The sequence below is a fragment of the Urtica dioica genome, chromosome 1, assembly GCF_054948205.1.
Source record: "Urtica dioica subsp. dioica isolate 48M chromosome 1, U.dioica_male_clone48M_v1_H2, whole genome shotgun sequence".
Classification (NCBI taxonomy): Eukaryota; Viridiplantae; Streptophyta; class Magnoliopsida; order Rosales; family Urticaceae; genus Urtica; species Urtica dioica.
This window is the reverse complement of record NC_142756.1, coordinates 45,918,229-45,938,345: the sequence shown is the minus strand read 5'-3', so window position 1 is coordinate 45,938,345 and position 20,117 is coordinate 45,918,229.

The window sequence follows — 20,117 nt, the reverse complement described above, 5'->3', positions numbered from 1 at the left end:
ATCAAGTCTGACACGCTCGAGTCAAGATGAGACCACTTGGTCCGGCCTTTGGTCTGACCGTCTGTGACTCCTAAATCGTTGTCCGAAAAACTGCGACAACAACTGGCGAGAAGGTTTCTTCATAGTCAATCCCTTCTTGTTGGGTATAACCCTTCGCCACAAGTCGTGCTTTGAACGTCTCGACTTTCCCATCAGGACCCATTTTCTTCTTGTATATCCACTTACACCCTACGGGTTTAATCCCTTCAGGAAGGTGTACAAGTTTCCAGACTTTGTTGACGTACATCGAGTGCATCTCAACTTTCATGGCGTCAAGCCAGAGGTTTGATTCAAAACAAGCCATCGCTTGGCTATAGGAGACAAGATCATCCATGTCAGAGACGGCTACGAGAGAGTCTCCATAAGACATGTACCTGTCAGGCTTTTGAGTAGCCCTCCCACTATGTCGAAGTACTACTTGACGAGATTCTGATGAGTTAGGTTGTGTTTCAGTTGGGGTAAGAACAGTTCTTACAGATGAGGTAGAAGCCTCCTCACCCAACTTTTCTTCAAGCACAATTTTGCTTCTAGGTTTTGCATCCATCATAAAGTCCTCCTCAAGGAAACGAGCATTCGTGCTAACGAAAGTCTTATCGTCCTCGGGACTATAGAAGATGAAACCCACTGATTCCTTTGGATATCCCACAAACAAGCACAATTCTGACCTACTAGCCAACTTGCTAGTCTTTTGCCTTAGCACGTGTGCAGGGCAACCCCAAATTCGGATGTGGCCCAGATTTACTTTACGGCCAGTCCATCGTTCATAAGGAGTACCAGGAACCGTTTTGGGCGGAACTTGGTTAAGAATATAAGTGGCTGTTTCGAGGGCATATCCCCAAAAGGAAAGAGGGAGTGATGAGTAACTCATCATTGATCTAACCATCTCCATAAGAGTTTGGTTTCTTCTCTCTGACACTCCGTTTTGTTGAGGTGTGACAGGTGCGGTAAGCTGAGAAGCGATACCTTCTTCTTTAAGAAATTCATCGAACTCTCCAGACATATACTCACCACCTCGATCAGATCGAAGGGTTTTGATCACTTTGCCAGTTTGCTTTTCCACTAAAGCCCTAAAGACCTTAAATACGTTAAAGGTCTCGGATTTGTGTTTGAGCAAATAGACAAAACCATATCGTGAGTAATCATCAGTGAAGGTAATGAAGTATTCGTATCCTCCACGTGCATGTTGGCTGAGCGGACCACATACATCAGAATGTACTAGTTCCAGCAACTCAGTGGCTCTTCGACCCTTATCGGAGAGAGGTCGCTTAGTCATTTTTCCTTCTATGGAGGATTCACAAGTATGTAGTGAACCTATTGCAGAGGCTTGGAGTGGACCGTCCCTCACAAGTCTCTTAATCCTATCTAGACTGATATGACCAAGTCTTAAGTGCCATAGGTATGTTGATTTTGTTAGATCGGAGGATTCAGAAAGTTTGATCCTCTTTGACTCCCTAATTAGATCATTATCTATTTCGGTGTCTAAAAGAGAAGGTTGAGTGGGATAGATGTAGAAAAGAGCATTCTTCAAACATGCATCAGTGACAAAAGAGTTATCAGGAAACGAAATACGAATTCCATTCTTAATGAACTTTAAACAATAATCTTGCTCAAGAAGACGAGTAACGGATATTAAGTTCTTCCCAAAGGTAGGAACATAATAAACATTATTCAAGTTTAAAGTGCGGTCTTCAAAAGACAGCGTCACGGATCCCACAGCCTTCGCAGACAACAGGATCCCATCACCCCATTTGAAACAGAACTCGCCTTCCTCTAAGCTTTTGGTTTTCTTGAAACCATTCAAGGAATAACAAATGTGGTTAGTAGCAGCGGAGTCTAGAATCCACGTTGATACATTATCAGCTACTAAGCATGCTTTGGTAACTAGTACAATACTATGTTCCTTTGCTTTGAGACAGGCAGGACAGTTCTTTTTATTGGCCTTGTGAGGTCTCTTCTTTGTTCCAGAGGCGGAGGCTTTTTGCTCAGTAGCATGTGCCTCTCCTTGATTCCTCTTTCTCTTAGTGAGACCTACAGCAGTGTGAAGTTCCTTCATAAGCTTGGTAACAGTGTACTCTAGCTTGTTTATGGAGTGGTTCATCTTGGAGGTATCAAGAGATGCGGGGAGAGTTTCTAAGATCATATCTATGACATTCTTCCCATCAGTCTCAGATCCTAGGATTTCCATTTTATTCAGAAAACTAATGATCAATATCATAAAGTCTCTAACAGGAGTCCTAGCCTTCATATGACAGTTCATAAACTGTCGGACTGCTTGTTGCCTTGCTAGACGCCTTTGCCCTTCAAACATCTCAAGGAGATTGATGAGCATGTCGGCGGCAGTCTCGATGACACGATGTTGCTTTTTCAGCATATTGTTCATAGATGCTAAGATATAGCACCTCACAATCTCATCGGATCGAAGCCAGGCCGCTAAGGCGTCATTGTCCTCTTGAGTCGAATCATCATTCGTCAAAGGAGGACACGGGGTGGTGAGTACCCATTTGTGCTTGTTAACGGTAACTATTATGTCGAGGTTATGTTTCGAATCTTCATAGTTTTTGGTTTCGAGTTTGTTCGAGGAAAGGATGATCGAGTTTGGTTTAGGATTTAAGTTTTATTTAAGATTTTGATAAAATCCAAAGGTGTTATAAACCAAACGATAATTTACTCCTTCGAGGGAAGGTCGCAAAAAATATCCATTTATAAGTAAATGACACATCATTAATGCTTAGCCAAGATGTCAATACACCAATTTTGACCAGCCACCTTTTAAATTGGTTTGATCACTCACATCCTTTCGCATGGCCTCGAGGGAGGATTAATAGGGATTGAGTCTAAGTGTGTAACCATCCACTTAGTCCAAAAGATTGACTTTGAAAAACAATCCGCCGAGGGGAGGTCTTGTCTCATTGTCTCACTTTCGGATTTAGCTCATTGAGCAATGATCAGTGCAAAGCGCTCTTGAGTACTCTCATTGAAGAGAGGGCCACGAGGGTGACTCTTAGTCTAGCGACAATTGAACTTTTCATTAGTGTTGGGGATCGTGGGTTACAAACAACAAGTATAACCCTCCCACTTAGTTTTTGGAGTTGGTTCATCTACTCTTATAAGTTCGGAAACGGTTTTCCTAGTTATAGAGCGATAGAGCGGACAACTAGAAGAGAATCCTAGATATTCATGTTCAGAGCAGTATTAGTGCATAAAGGCACAAGGTGCATACTCGATCTTTTCCTATTTTCTATTTCGGGAAAGTGCATGAGGGAAGTGTGAACTTCAACTCACTCGAACACTTGAAAGTTTGAGATTACACATCCTTTTATTTTTCGGCTTGTCTACAAGGAGACCTCCCACTTAAATTTTCAAGACCATATAGATTTTGAACATATGTGATATAGATATAGTTTTGAAAACATTTTGAAAATTTATTTGATTTGGATTACAAAATATTTTTCAAGTTTGAAAGTGAAAACGTTTTTTCAAAATTCAAACTAGTTTTGTAAAAATTCAATTTCAATTAAACTTTCAAAAATCAAAACATTTTAATCTTACACATCATGTTTATAATCTTATAAAAAACATTTTTGCTCAAGAAATTTTTCTCATTAGAGTTCTATAACTCATGATAGTGGGGCTGAAAATCCGGAATTCTAAAAAACTGGAGTTTCGGAACAGCCGCGCACCTCGGAGTACAATTGCCATAACTGGCGGCTCCGATGTTCTTTTGACCTGAAACCGGTCGCATTGGACAGAGGACAGAGAGAACTTTAATTTAATTCAAGAATCATTAAATTTAGATTTTTGAGTAGAGAGTTATGCCACTTTTACTGCGGGTTTTATTCCAGCTCAAAGAAAAAGAAATAATTAAAGCTCGGTTCTTTTTAGGTGCGAAAAAGAATCGAGTGTAACCGAACGTTTTAGGATGTTGTTAAAGCTTTTATTGGTATTTTATTAGCAAGGTAATAAAATAGTATAAAAGAAATAACAACATGTATAAAACGATTCAAGTAAATAAAAGAAACTAGCAAGACAATATAACTAGTCACAAAATTTACTCGAAATTTCTCAAAACTTTATAACACGTTTTTCAATATAAAAAATTAAAAACTTTTAGAACTGATTCTAATGTGTTTTAGTATCATCCCAAACTCATAGAAAATCAACATGATTTTTAATTTAAAGGCAAGAGCAATAAATTAAAAAAAAAAATCTAAGAAAACAATTCTAACTTGTCACAAAAATAGTAAACTTTCGAAAACGATTTTCAAGCTCATATTTTTAAATACATGTACATGCTAATCTTTGACCATAGCTCTGATACCATTTGTTGGAATTGATCTAGGGTTTAAGAAAAATTTTAACGCTTCGTTAAGCGGCGGAATTTTAAAAAATTTCTTTTCAAGTAAAAACGGTTTTTAGTAACCTAGACAAAGAGCAAGTACATATAAATAAAAACTATAATGAGCATAGAAGTTTACTAACCTTTCTTGAAGCTTGAACTTTGAGAAGCTTTTGGAAAGTTTGCAACGCTCGTCTCTTCGCAGCACGTCTCTCTTTTTTCCTCGGCAACTCGAGAACCACGATGGTTTCTATCACTAAATCACTCGAAATAAAAAGAATCAGTGAGTGGGCACTTTTAAACACTACGACTTAAGAACGAGTCTTGAAGTCGCAGAGCTAAACTCTAGGTAAAATGAGGACCTAGGTGCCAAAACAATAAAATGAAATTGACTAGAGAGAGAGAGGAGAGGGGCGGCCACAAGTTCTAGAGAGAGAGGCTCTCAATCTCTAACTTATGTGGAATGAGAAAAATGAGAAGAATGAGGCTCCTATTTATAGGAGAGGTCTCACCTTCAATAAGATAGTTTCCTCTTCTATAGAATGAGCCAATTTCCTCTTTTTTTCTCTTGAGATGCTCGGCCAACATAGGCTTCATTAAGCCTTGGATTTGTTTCCTTTTTTGTTCCTTGCCTTGCCTTGTCTCTCTCTTGGCCGAATCCCCTATGCATCCATATGCAAATTTGTTTCCTCTTTTTCTTTTGGCAAGTATCTTGATACATTTATGCACAAAATAATCTCTCCTATTTCTCTATAGGGTAGGCGCCCATTTCAAGTCTAGAAGGAGCTTCTAGAAGCTTCTTCATTAGTTCATGACAGCATGAAAAAGGCCCATTAAGAATTTTCAATAAAATTCTTATGAAATGAAATTAATTCACAAGGCCCAATTATTCTATCTTGGCCGAGTGACATTAAGTCATCAAATGAACTTGTCAAAAAATTTATTGACATTCATTTCATCTTATGTCTCAAAAGACAAAAATACCCTTTTGACAATTTTCGTTCTTGTTTTGACTTAGCTTCCAGTTTAACTATTCCTACTCGAAGTGATTCGTGACAGTGACCTCATGGATCAAAATGAACAAAGCTTGAGCTAAAATACTTGGACTCAAAAGTTCACAAACCTTTTCCAAGTCTAGCTTAATGTCAACTGACTCCACTAAAGAGTTGACACTGAAAATCTCTCGGTTCAAATGAATTTATTTTCTACTCAAGAATCCAGCCTAATTGTAATGAGTGGATCCACAGAATATTATCAGTGTTTACCCTTCATGAATATCATCAGCTAGTCGGGATTTACAAAATTACGATTTTACCCTTCTAGCTGTTATTTCCTCAACTCCTTTGTCGCTTGTGAATAAGTTAGAAACAATGTATTGACGAGGAGCTAACAAGTCAAATTGTTTCATCCAAAAGAGTCAGGACTCAATTTGGACACTGGTTAGTTCATTTATTCACACTCCAAGGAACAAAGCATGAGGTGATATACATTGCATTTCAGCAATCTTGTACATGAATTCCATATCTTTGAGAACTTCACAAAGTTTACTCATGACATTCTCACAACTTAGTACTTCACCAATAGGCCTTGTTCGGAATCACATAGTGAGTCCAAACTCTGACTTTCCCAAATGAGAATACTAAGGTGTGAAATGACATGTCTCATTTCAGGATTAAGGTAAGCACGATGCAATTCATACGTAGTGAATTCGAGACATAAGAGGTTAAATGGTTTGTTGTTATCTTGTCTCTAGAAGTGCATTGGTCTATTCAGTACCTTCAGAAGATACCTAGAAGAACTATAGAGTCTCCAATTCTCAATGCCTCATAACCAGACATCATAGATTCTTCTAACAATCATACTGAGGTCAATAGTCCTTTGACCCTTAGATTGCGAATATATCGTTTTAAGCAAACTACGAAGAGTTTGCTCATGCAAATCTACATTTGTCTCTTCGTAAGTTGTTTAGTTTGTTTATGGACTAAAGACTAATGTTTTATCATAAAGCTTCAAACAGGCACTGAAGAATGAATGAACGTTTCAACTTTTTATTAATGAATAAGCAATTACAAGCAAGAGTCTTCATGAGACTTTATTACATCAAATGTACGATATAAAGATTACAACTCTTCTTGTGGGCACCATTGAAAACAACCTCATCATTCATATTTTACTTTTTATCCCAAATTAAACATGTTTTTCATCAAAAAAATTACCATTCAAATAAAAAACCTTCACACAGTCAGATTTCACAAGCGGTAAAGATTAACATCTTGAAATTAAGATGAGTCTCAAACATAGAATCAAGTCTCAAACACACATTAAATAAAACGCAATAATCTAGTCATAAACATAAACAAACCAAGCGAGTCTTAAACTTAAGTTAAATTTAAAAAGAGTCTGAAATTGATATAGAAGAGTTGGTGTTGTTGGTTTCTTGAAATTTACTCGTCATTCGGTGGTGGTGATGGTGGGTGCGCCAGATATTGAGGAGGTGCCATATGCAGTGGCCACTGTGGTGGTGGGTACAGATAATCGGAGTATTGAGGATATGGAAGAAATAACACCTGGTTCTCTTGGTTGATGTCCCACCGAGAGTAGAGATCGTTCAATTGATTGATGTGAGAAGCGCCATACCTCGCTTGTTGGTGCATGTGCTGTTGCGTGTGCTGAAACCCACCGACAAGATAGCTTGAGCAATGTGCAATGTAGTCGGTGTTAGAGCTCACATTGAATCCCCGCTCATGGATCACACTGCACGACGAGATTTTGTTGTAGCGATCCTCCGCGGCCTTGCTAGTGAAGATACTTGTATTATAATCTGCTTCAGGAGACGCTTGACGAGCTCGCTTACTTTTACTTTTACTAGGACCTAATTTGGAAGAGCTCAGAACCGTGGCGCCCGTCGGAGTTTTTGTTCGAACCATTTTTTCACCTTCACAAAGCATAATCATAAAAAATTCAATCTCAACATCTACAATCAACATAACCATTTTAAATACTAACTATGTCACAACAATCACAAATTCTATAACAATTCCAACTTCATTTCAACATAACAATATCAAATTCATAAACAATTCCAATAATCAGAAATTCATAAACAATTCCAACAGTCATAAATTCATAAACTATTCAATATCAACATTAATCAATATAACCAGTTTAAATACTAACCTATGTCACAATATGTCAAACACTATCCAGATATTGCAATCTAACTCAAATTCATTCTAACACAAATTCTAACTCAAATTCATTCATAATACGTCAAACAATGAATAGTCAAAACCTAAAACCCCTCGCCGCGGCAAGAATATGTCTTCGCCGCGGGGAGCTGATCCTACAACGGATTTTGTAACCGTTGTAGGATCATCTTGCCGCGCCGGGATTCCTTCCTCGCCACGGCGAGGCAGTTTCTCAAAAAACTGCTTGGCCACAGTATCCATCTCGCCGCGGCGGAGAATATTTCTAGCCGCGGCGAGATAATGTTGCCGTGGCGAAAGGTGACCTTCGCCGCGGCGAATGGATTCTACAACGCTTATTTAAAGCGTTGTAGAAAGTCTCGCCGCGACGAGGGTGAAATCTCGCCGCGACGAAGTTCATCCTTCTACAACGCTTGTACCTTGCGTTGTAGAAAGTTCTCGCCGCGGCATAAGTCACATGGCTCCGGGGCGAGAATTCTACAACGGATAGTCAAAACGTTGTGGGAAATCTGAAATTTATTTAATTCTACAACGCTTAACCAAAAGCGTTGTCGAATCACCAAGTTTCTACAATGCTTATCTATAAGCGTTGTAGAAACACCCAGATTCTACAACGCTTAGCCATAAGCCACCAAGTTTCTACAACGCTTATGTTAAGCGTTGTAGAATCCCTAGTTTCTACAACACTTATTTTAAGCGTTGTAGAAAGTGGGTTGTATAATCAAACATTTGTAGTAGTGATTGGAAATAATTAAAGTTGTTGACTTTGAGTGCGAAAAAAGAATCGAGTGTAACGGAACGTTTTAGGAAGTTGTTAAAGTTTTTATATGTGTTTTATTAATATGGTAATAATATGGTATAAAAGAAATAACAACAAGCATAAAACGAATCAAGTAAATAAAAGAAACTAGTAAGACAAGATAACTAGTCACAAAAATTTACCGAAATCTCTCAAACTTTAAAAACACGTTTTTCTTTATAAAAAATTTAGAACTGATTCTAATGTGTTTTAATAACATCCCAAAATCATAGAAAATCAACATGATTTTAATTTAAAGGCATGTGCAATTAATTAATAATAAACTAAAAAAACAATTCTAACTTGTCACAAAATTAGTAAACTTTCGAATACGATTTTCAAGCTCTTAATTTTAATTAGATGTACATGCATATCTTTGACCATAGCTCTAATAAAATTTGTTGGAATTGATCTAGGATTAAGAAAAGATTTAACGCTTTGAGCAAGCGGCGGAATTTAAAAATTTTCTTTAAAACAAGTAAAACGTTTTTACTAACCTAGACAAAGAGCAAGTACATATAGATTAAAACTATTAATGAGCATTATATGTTTAATTACCTTTGACAAGATTGAAGGTTGAGAAGCCTTAGGAAGGTTGAAATGGTCGTCTCCCCTCGCAGCACGTTTCTCTTCTTTCCTCGGGAACTCGAACAACCACAAGAATCACTTGAGAAAGAAAGGAATTAGTGTGTGGGCACTTTTAAACACGTCGACTCAAGAAAAAATCTCAAAGTCGAAGAACTAAAACACTAGGTCAAATGTGGACCTAGGTGCCAAAACAAAAATGAAAGAAAACTAGAGAGAGAAGGAGAGAGGGGCGGCCAAGTCTAGAGAGAGAAGCTCTCAATCTCTACAACTTTGGAATGAATAAAATGAAGGGAATGAGGGCTCTATTTATAGGAGAGGATTTACCTTCAATAAGGTAGTTCCCTCTTCTATAGAATATCACATATTCATGAGCAATATTCCCTTTATTTCCTTAGAAGCACACGGCCAAGAGAGTCTTCATGACTCCTTGGATTTGTTTCCTCTTTTGTTTGCTTCTCCCTTGCCTTGTAATAGCCGCCCACCTCACTTTCCTTCTAGAGGAAATTTGTTTCTCTTTTTCTTTTGGCAAGTATCTTCATACATTAATGAACAAAATAATCTCTCTTTTTTCTTTGGGTGTTGGGCGTGTAAGACCTTCTAGAAGAGTCTTCTAGATTTTTCTTCACTTGTTCATGACAACATAAGAAAAACCCATTACGATTATTCAAGTAAAATACTATGAAATGAAATTAATCCACAAGAACCAATAAACTTGTTATGGCCGAGTGATTTAAGTCATCATATGACCATGTCAAAAAATTTATTGACATTTATTTCATTCTATCTCCAAAAAGACAAAATTACCATTTAGACCATTTTCGTAAAATTTGTCACGTTCTTGTTTTGACTTAGCTTCTAGTTTAACTATTCCTACTCAATATGATTTGTGACAGTGACCTCATGGATCCTTATGAACAAAGCTTGGGCTAAAATACTTAGACTCAAAAGTTCATAAACCTTTTTCAAGTTTAGCTTAATGTCAACTGACTCCACTAAAGACTTGACACTGAGAATGTCTCAGTTCAAATGAATTTATTTTCTACTCAAGAATTCAGCTAAATGGTGATGAGTGGATCCACTGAATATTATCTATGTTTACCCTCATGAATATCATCAGCTAGTCGGGATTTACAAAATTACCATTTTACCCTTCTAGCTGTTATTTCCTCAACTCATTTGTCGCTTGTGAATAAGTTAGAAACAATGTATTGACGAGGAGCTAACAAGTCACATTGTTTCATCCAAAAGAGTCAAGACTCAATTTGGACACTGGATATTTCACAACAGATATTTCACAACGGGACAACTATCCCGTTGTGTAATCTTTATGATTCCACAACGGGACAACAGTCCTGTTGTGGAATTATGATGATTCCACAACGGGACAGTTGTCCCGTTGTGGAATTCAAAGAAAATTTAAAATTTAAACAACGGGACTGTGACCCGTTGTTTAATCTCGCCGCGGCCAAGGCATCATCTCGCCGCGGTGAAATGTATCCACAACGGTACGATAACCCGTTGTGGGAACATGTGTAACCATGAAATTTCTCCGCGGCGAGTGTAAGCCTTGGCCGCGGCGAAATGTTTCCACAACGGGTAATTGTACCGTTGTGGAAACATTTCGCCGCGGCCAAGGCTTACACTCGCCACGGCGAAATGTCGTAAAATTTTAGGCTATCACTATAAAAGCCTCATTTCGATTTCTTTCAACATTTTTTTTACTTCCTCTCGCCTCAGACCCTTTATTTCGGCCGTTTTTGTGCAATTTCCTCTCCTAAACCTACCCTGAAACTTCGCCGCGTTCTCGCCGACGCCAAATCTCGCCGCGCCTCCTCGCCGAAGCCAGTTTTCGCCGCCATCTCTTTCTCTCTCTCTCGGTCTAGCCTCCCTTGCTCCTTCTCCCACCGACCTTGAGGTATGTTTGTAACTCAATTTCATATCAAAATCTTAAATGTCATGAATGTTTTGTGTGATTAATAAACTAATTTAGGATTTTGGTTGATTTTGGTTGTAATTTATGATATTGGATTGTAGATTTGGCCGAAATTAGGGTTTTTTTTTGTTTTATTTTGTAGTTTATAATTTTATGTATAATGTTATTTTTAGGTTGAACATGAGTTTTATTTTGATATTGTGGTTAAATTTATTTCGGATTTGAGTTTGAATTGTGTTTGTGATGAGTTTTATGCTTATTTTATTTGAATATAATGTCTTTAGTGTTGAATTTTGATATTTAGTGTTGAATTGAGGTTTATTGTGTGTTGAAAGTGATTTATTGTTCGAAAATGTTGTTGAATTTGAGTTTGGATTTATTTGTTCAATTAGAAAATGGGCCGATCAAAAACCCCCGCCGGTTACAAAGAAGCCGCCCCTAGCTCTTCTAGGCCTCCCACGAAAAAAAGTAAGAGGCCTCGTCAATCCGAACCCGAACCCGAAGTGAACTATAATAGTCGGATATTCACTAGTAAGGCCGTGGAAGATCGATATGACATTCTCGTTCAACGAAGTCCTATCTTTGAACGAGGGTTGAAGGTGAGCCCAAGCACGCCTATAGGGGGTCAAATCCACAACACCATCGAAGGATTCTCGTGGAGAAAATTTTGTGCCACACCCGAGCACAAAGCAAACGTCACTCTCATGTACGAATTCTACGCGAACTTACTTGATCAAGTGGCTGATGTGGTGACGGTTCGCGGTGTAGAGGTCGACTGTAGTGCCTATAGGGGGTCAAATCCACAACACCATCGAAGGATTCTCGTGGAGAAAATTTTGTGCCACACCCGAGAACAAAGCAAACGTCACTCTCATGTACGAATTCTACGCGAACTTACTTGATCAAGTGGCTGATGTGGTGACGGTTCGCGGTGTAGAGGTCGACTGTAGTGTCGGAGCTATGAACGCGTTGCTAGGAACTTCGGACATCGATTTTGAGAATGAGGGTTACCGACAATGGTTGGGAGATCCTAACCTCGATGAAATATTGAGTTTGTTGACTACTCCTGGAGAGAATTGGGTCATGGACAGAGGAGTTAGAAAGCTTCTCCGAAAATCGTTGACGAGGTTAAACTTTTCTTCTTTTGTGTGTATTATTTTCTATTGCAAGTTTTCAATATAACGGTGTTTATTTTACATGCTCGCAAAAAACGTGGATTTATTTCATTTGCTCTCGTCTCTTTCCGATAAAGCACTTCACTCGTCTCGACGAGGAACATGTCCACCTTCTTTTTTGTGTCATACGTGGAAAAACCATCAATGTCGGTCGATTCATCTACAATTGGATGAATAGAATCGACTACAAGAATATCAAAAATGGGTTGCCGTATCCGTCAATCATCTACGGCTTGTGTCTGAATGCCGGTGTTGGAGGCTCAAAACACGACACAAACAAGAAGTGTGCGGCGCCTATTAATGACAAAACGATCGAGAGATACATAGTAAAAGAGTCGGAAGAGGAGGAAGAGAATGAAGAAGAGGAGGTAGAACCGTCACTCAACGAGCCACTGTTGTGCTTACAACCACCTCCGGGGTATGATCCCGCCATCCAAGAGTACATTGCTCGGTGTAACCACTATCTCGTCGGCGGGTATCAACACACCCAAGACTACATGCACCGACAAGGAGAATATGGCGCCGCGGCTTTCGAGGGATTAAAGGAGCTCATAGGTCGGTGGGACATCAACCAGGAGAATCAATTCCACTTCCCTCCATATCCTCAATACACATACTATTCGGCCCAAGCACCGCAATGGCCACCGCATATGGCACCTCCTCAGTACCCGGGACCACCACCACCACAACCACTTGGGAATAACAACGACGGCAACGAGTAAATTTTTTTAATGTGTTTTTTGAAACCCTTCTAAGTTTAATATTTGTTTTCAAGTTTTTTTATATGTGTGAGACTTAAATATTTATGTTTTTATGTGTTTTATGAGATTGTTTGATACTCGGTTCAGTATTATTGTTTGAGATTGTTATGTTTATTTGAATTAGTGTTTGATTGAGTACTATGGATGATTGAGTATTTGAAATATATGTATTGATAGTTTTTGATGTTATTTAAGAAAAACAGGATAACTAGAGTATTTGTAAGTAAAATAACTAGAGTATTTGGAACTCTTTCGCCGCGGCAACGTATAATTGTGGCCGCGGCCAAACTATTTAGCCGCGGCCAAATATATAAGTCACCGCGGCGAGATGAGATCCCAGAAATATGTTGACTCTGAAACTTATTTTGCCGCGGCCAAGTATAGAGTTCGCCGCAGCTAAATAGTTTGGCCGCGGCCAACAACATACGTGGCCGCGGCGAGATGAGTTCCCTGGAATACGTGGACTCTAGAAGTTATTTCGCCGTGGCGACGTATAATGTTGGTCGCGGCCATACTATTTAGCCGCGGCGAAATCTATACTTGGCCGCGGCTAGATGAGTTCCCAGGAATACGTGGACTCTGGAACTTATTTCGCCGCGGCGACGAATAATGTTGACAGCGGCCAAACTATTTAGCCGTGGCGAAATCTATACTTGGCCGCGGCGAGATGAGTTCACAGGAATACGTGGACTCTGGAACTCATTTCACCGCGGCGACGTATAATGTTGGCCGCGGCCATACTATTTAGCTGCGCGAAATCTATACTTGGCCGCGGCGAGATGAGTTCCCAGGAGTATATTGACTTTGGAACGTATCTCGCCGCGGCGACGTATGATGTTGGCCGCGGCCAAATATATACTTGGCCACGGCCGGTTGTACAATTGGTCGCGGCCATGTGCATTGTTGGTCGCGGCGAAATATGTTCCAGATTACTGTTTATCAATAACATCTACACAAATAAATAAGCTTACAAAATATATATCATAGAAGAAAACATGAATGTATCATAATCTGAATCATAAAATACATATAGTTTTTTGGTTTTCACACAAAAATAGGATTGATATCCGAACGAAGTAAATGAGAAACATCATCATCATCAAAATCTTCAATCTCTTCATCAACAAGTGGTAAGCTGGATGTGAATGGGGGTATATTAGACATGTCTTCGTCATCTTTGTCAATATTTCTCGCTTTCATGTGAACTACTAATGACAAGTCTGAATTGACGGGTTCTGATGCGTAAAGCACTTGCGTTGCTTGTGAGGCCAAAATAAATGAATCATTCTCGTAACTTGTACGCCTTTAACATGATTGTTGTCGGCCCATTTGCACTTAAACAAAGTGATTCGCAACCCACAATAATCAAGTTCCCAAATGTCTTCAATGTAACCATAATAGTTCATGAAAGCTTTTTTTGGATTTTTATCCTTTGCCGAAGAAACATTTAATGCTTCAGCAAGTAATGAGACACCACTATTTTGAACGAGATGTTTGTTGTCTCTTTCTTTGGTGTAAAAAGTAAAACCATTAACAGACCAAGCAGTGTACCTTGTAACAAATGAGGAAGGCCCGCCAGATATTTTGCTCAACGTTTCCGAATGTCCAGATTCTCGAAATAATCGTTTTCCAAGCCACTTCTGAAACAAACGATTGTGCTCTTCTTGTAACCATTTTTCATTTTTAGCTTTTTTTGGATCATTTTCTCTCAATTCACTCTGTTGTCGCAGTTTTTCGGACAACTATTTACAAGCCCCAAACCGTTCGACCCAAGGCCGGACCAAGTGGTCGCGTTCGGGCTTGAGCGTGTCGGACTCGGTATCCCAAGTCGTCCCCTAGCTGTCGATAGTGTCTATCTCGTCCAGCACCTGAAAAGCAAGCAGAGAGGTGTGAACTACAATGGGGAAACAGAGGGGTTGCCTCTGTTTACCTCTCCGACGCTCAACATTAGTATGATTGAGGTGGTTTGTAGAGGGTTCAAGTGTTTAGGGGCCGAGACTTGAGAGAAACGAGCGAGGTACGAGTTTGACATCGTTTCAGTACTCAAGAATGGATTGCTTGGACCAGGGGAGGGATCCCGGTACTTATAAATGACCAAAGGGGCTTTGGGGGCATACCCTTGGCCGAGGGACGCCTCTGAGGCGGCCAAGGAGGCAGGGGACGCCTCTGAGATGGCCATGGAGGCAGGGGACGCCTCTGAGGTGGCCATGGAGGCGAGGGACACCTCTGAGACGGCCATGGAGGCAAGGGATGCCTCTGAGGCGGCCATGGAGGCGAGGGACGCCTCTGAGGCGGCCATGGAGGTGAGGGACGCCTCTGAGACGGCCATGGAGGCAGGGGACTTCTCTGAGGCGGCCATGGAGGCGAGGGACGCCTCTGAGGCGGCCATGGAGGCGAGGGATGCCTATGTGGAAGTCTGGGTCAGTCCGTCCATCATTGAGGCCGAGTGGAGGTCGAGCTCATGAGACCGAGCGGAGGTCGAGCTCATGAGGCTGAGTAGAGGTCGAGCTCATGAGGCCGAGCGGAGGTGGAGCTCATGAGGCAGAGTGGAGGTCGAGCTCATGAGGCCGAGTGGAGGTCGAGCTCATGAGGCCTAGTGGAGGTCGAGCTCATGAGGCCGAGTGGAGGTCGAGCTCATGAGGCCGAGTGGAGGTCGAGCTCATGAGGTCGAGTGGAAGTCGAGCTCATGAGGCCGAGTAGAGGTCGAGTTCATGAGGCCGAGTAGAGGTCGAGCTCATGAGACCGAGTGGAGGACGAGCTCATGAGGCCGAGTAGAGGTCGAGCTCATGAGGCCGAGTGGAGGCCTATCCCATGAGATCGAGTAGCGGTCGAGCTCATGAGGCCGAGTGGAGGCCGAGCCCATGTGGTCGTGTAGAGGTCGAGCTCATGAGCCCAAATGGAGGCCGAGCCCTGGTGGACCGGTCTTTGGCCTCTCGGCCATGGGACCCTACGGGCGCCCGCGGGCGCTGTCGACCCGGAACGGGCCGACAACATTAGCCCCCCGAGTTTGCGGTCGAGCGTAGGTCGAGTGGAAACTCAATGCTTACGCCGGCGTGCGGATGCGGGAAGAACTCTCTCGGGTTTGCGAGCGTACCGCAAAAGGGCTTTTAATGCATCGCGAGGGAAAGCCTCTGTGCGTCGCGAGGGACGGCCTTTGTGCATCGCGGGGGATGGCTTTTGCGTGTCACGAGGGACGGCTTTGGTTCATTGCGAGGGACGGCTTTTGTGCATCACGCGGGACGACCTTTGTGCGTCACGAGGGACGGCCTTTGTGCGTCGCGAGGGACGGCTTTATTGCATCGCGAGGGACGGCTTTATGTGTGTCTTATGTTCTCGACATACTATCGTAGTCGATTCGCACGGTTTTGTCGGTGCGCATCTTATTTTCTCGACTTACCAGTGAAGGCATAATCGATTTGCGCGACTCGGGCCTCGGGGGGTCCCGGTGTCACGTTCGTGTGATCAGGTTTCCCGCGGACGCTGGCTAGACCAGATACGTTCGGCGGACGCAAGCCTTTGAAACCCATTTATGACTCGCTGCCTTTCGGCTCACGAGCTGGGCGGCGAGCGCGATGCCACATTTGTGTGGCCAGGTTTCCCGTGGACGCTGGCTAGACCAGATACGTCCGACGGACGCAAGCCTTTGAAACCCATTTGTGACTCGCTGCCTTTAGGCTCACGAGCTGGGCCGCGAGCGCGGTGCCACATTTGTGTGGCCGGGCTTCCCGTGGACGCTGGCTAGACCAGATACGTCCGGCGGACGCAAGCCTTTGAAACCCATTTGTGACTCGCTGCCTTTCCGCTCACGAGATAGCCGGCGAGCGCGGCGCCACATTTGTGTGGCCGGGTTTCCCGTGGACGTTGGCTAGACCAGATACGTCCGGCGGACGCAAGCCTTTGAATCCCATTTGTGACTCGCTGCCTTTCGGCTCACAAGCTGGGCCGCGAGCGCGGTGCGACATTTGTGTGGCCGGGTTTTCCATGGACGCTGGCTAGACCAGATACGTCCGGCAGACGCAAGCCTTTGAAACCCATTTGTGACTCGCTGCCTTTCGGCTCACGAGCTGGGCGGCGAGCGCGGTGCGACATTTGTGTGGCCGGGTTTCCCATGGACGCTGGCTAGACCAGATATGTACGGCAGACGCAACCCTTTGAAACACAATTCTGACTCGCTGCCTTTCGGCTCACGAGCTGGGCGGCGAGCGCGGTGTCACATGTGTGTGGCCAGGTTTCCCGTGGACGCTGGCTAGACCAGATACGTCCGACGGACGCAAGCCTTTGAAACCCATTTGTGACTCGCGGCCTTTCGGCTCACGAGCTGGGCAGCGAGCACGGTGCCACATTTGTGTGGCCGGGCTTCCCGTGGACGCTGGCTAGACCAGATACGTCCAGCGGACGCAAGCCTTTGAAACCCATTTGTGATTCGCTGCCTTTCGGCTCACGAGATGGGCGGCGAGCGTGGCGACCCATTTGTGTGGCCGGGTTTCCCGTGGACGTTGGCTAGACCAGATACGTCCGACGGACGCAAGCCTTTGAAACCCATTTGTGACTCGCTGCCTTTCGGCTCACGAGCTGGGCGGCGAGCGCGGTGCGACATTTGTGTGGCCGGGTTTCCCATGGACGCTGGCTAGACCAGATACGTCCGGCAGACGCAAGCCTTTGAACCCCATTTGTGACTCGCTGCCTTTCGGCTCAAGAGCTGGGCGGCGAGCGTGGTGTCACATGTGTGTGGCCGGGTATCCCGTGGACGCTGGCTAGACCAGATACGTCCAGCCGACGCAAGCCTTTGAAACCCATTTGTGATTCGCTGCCTTTCGGCTCACGAGATGGGCGGCGAGCGCGGCGACCCATTTGTGTGGCCGGGTTTCCCGTGGACGTTGGCTAGACCAGATACGTCCGACGGACGCAAGCCTTTGAAACCCATTTGTGACTCGCTGCCTTTCGGCTCACGAGCTGGGCGGCGAGCGCGGTGCGACATTTGTGTGGCCGGGTTTCCCATGGACGCTGGCTAGACCAGATACGTCCGGCAGACGCAAGCCTTTGAAACCCATTTGTGACTCGCTGCCTTTCGGCTCACGAGCTGGGCGGCGAGCGTGGTGTCACATGTGTGTGGCCGGGTATCCCGTGGATGCTGGCTAGACCAGATACGTCCGACGGACGCAAGCCTTTGAAACCCATTTCTGACTCGCTGCCTTTCGGCTCCCGAGATGGGCGGTGAGCGCGGTGCCACATTTGTGTGGCCGGGCTTCCCGTGGACGCTGGCTAGACCAGATACGTCCGACGGACGCAAGCCTTTGAAACCCATTTGTGACTCGCTGCCTTTCGGCTCATGAGCTGGGCAGCGAGCGCGGTGCCACATTTTTGTGGCCGGGCTTCCCGTGGACGCTGGCTAGACCAGATACGTCCAGCGGACGCAAGCCTTTGAAACCCATTTGCGACTCGCTGCCTTTTCGCTCACGAGCTGGGCGGCTAGCGCGGTGCGACATTTGTGTGGCCGGGTTTCCCATGGACGCTGGCTAGACCAGATACGTCCGGCAGACGCAAGCCTTTGAAACCCATTTGTGACTCGCTGCCTTTCGGCTCACGAGCCGGGCGGCGAGCGCGGTGTCACATGTATGTGGCCAAGTTTCCCGTGGACGCTGGCTAGACCAGATACGTCCGACGAACGCAAGCCTTTGAAACCCATTTGTGACTCGCTGCCTTTCTGCTCACGTGCTGGGCGGCGAGCGCGGTGCCACATTTGTGTGGCCGGACTTCCCGTGGACGCTGGCTAGACCAGATACGTCCGGCGGACGCAAGCCTTTGAAACCTATTTGTGACTCGCTGCCTTTCGGCTCACGAGTTGGGCGGCGAGCGCGACACCATATTTTTGTGGCCGGGTTTCCCGTGGACGCTAGCTAGACCAGATACGTCCGGCGGACGCAAGCCTTTGAAATCCATTTGTGACTCGCTGCCTTTCGGCTAATGAGCTGGGCGGCGAGCGCGGTGGACGGCCTTTGTGCGTCGCAGGGGACGGCTTAGGCGTGTCACGAGGGACGGCTTTTGTGCGTTGCGAGGGACGGCTTTTGTGCATCACGAGGGACAGCCTTTGTGCGTCACGAGGGACGGCCTTTGTGCATCGCGAGGGACGGCTTTATTGCATCGCGAGGGACTAGTTTATGCACGTCTTATGTTCTCGACATACTATCGTAGTCGATTCGCACGGTTTTGTCGGCGCGCGTCTTATTTTCTCGACTTACCAGTGAAGGCGTAATCGATTTGCGCGACTCGGGCCTCGGGGGGCCCCGGTGTCACGTTTGTGTGACCGGGTTTCCCGCGGACGCTGGGTAGACCAGATACGTCCGGCGGACGCAAGCCTTTGAAACCCATTTGTGACTCGCTGCCTTTAGGCTCATGAGCTAGGCCGCGAGCGCGGTGCCACATTTGTGGGGCCGGGCTTCCCGTGGACGCTGGGTAGACCAGATACATCCGGCGGAGTCAAGCCTTTGAAACCTAGTTGTGACTCGCTGCCTTTCGGCTCACGAGCTGGGCGGCGAGCGCGGTGCCACATTTGTGTGGCCGGGTTTCCCGTGGACGCTGGCTCGACCAGATACATCCGGCGGACGCAAGCCTTTGAAACCCATTTGTGACTTGCTGCCCTTCGGGTCACGAGCTGGGCGGCGAGCGCGGTGCCACATTTGTGTGGCCTGGTTTTCCGTGGACGCTGGCTAGACCAGATACATCCGACAGACGCAAGCCTTTGAAACCCATTTGTGACTCGCTGCCTTTCGGCTCACGAGCTGGGCGGCGAGCGCGGTGCCACATTTGTGTGGTCGGTCTTCCCGTGGAGGCTGGCTAGACCAGATACGTCCGGCGGACGCAAGCCTTTGAAACCCATTTGTGACTCGCTGCCTTTCGGCTCACGAGCTGGGCAGCGAGCACGGTGCCACATTTGTGTGGCCGGGCTTCCCGTGGACGCTGGCTAGACCAGATACGTCCAGCGGACGCAAGCCTTTGAAACCCATTTGTGATTCGCTGCCTTTCGGCTCACGAGATGGGCGGCGAGCGTGGCGACCCATTTGTGTGGCCGGGTTTCCCGTGGACGTTGGCTAGACCAGATACGTCCGACGGACGCAAGCCTTTGAAACACATTTGTGACTCGCTGCCTTTCGGCTCACGAGCTGGGCGGCGAGCGCGGTGCGACATTTGTGTGGCCGGGTTTCCCATGGACGCTGGCTAGACCAGATACGTTCGGCAGACGCAAGCCTTTGAAACCCATTTGTGACTCGCTGCCTTTCGGC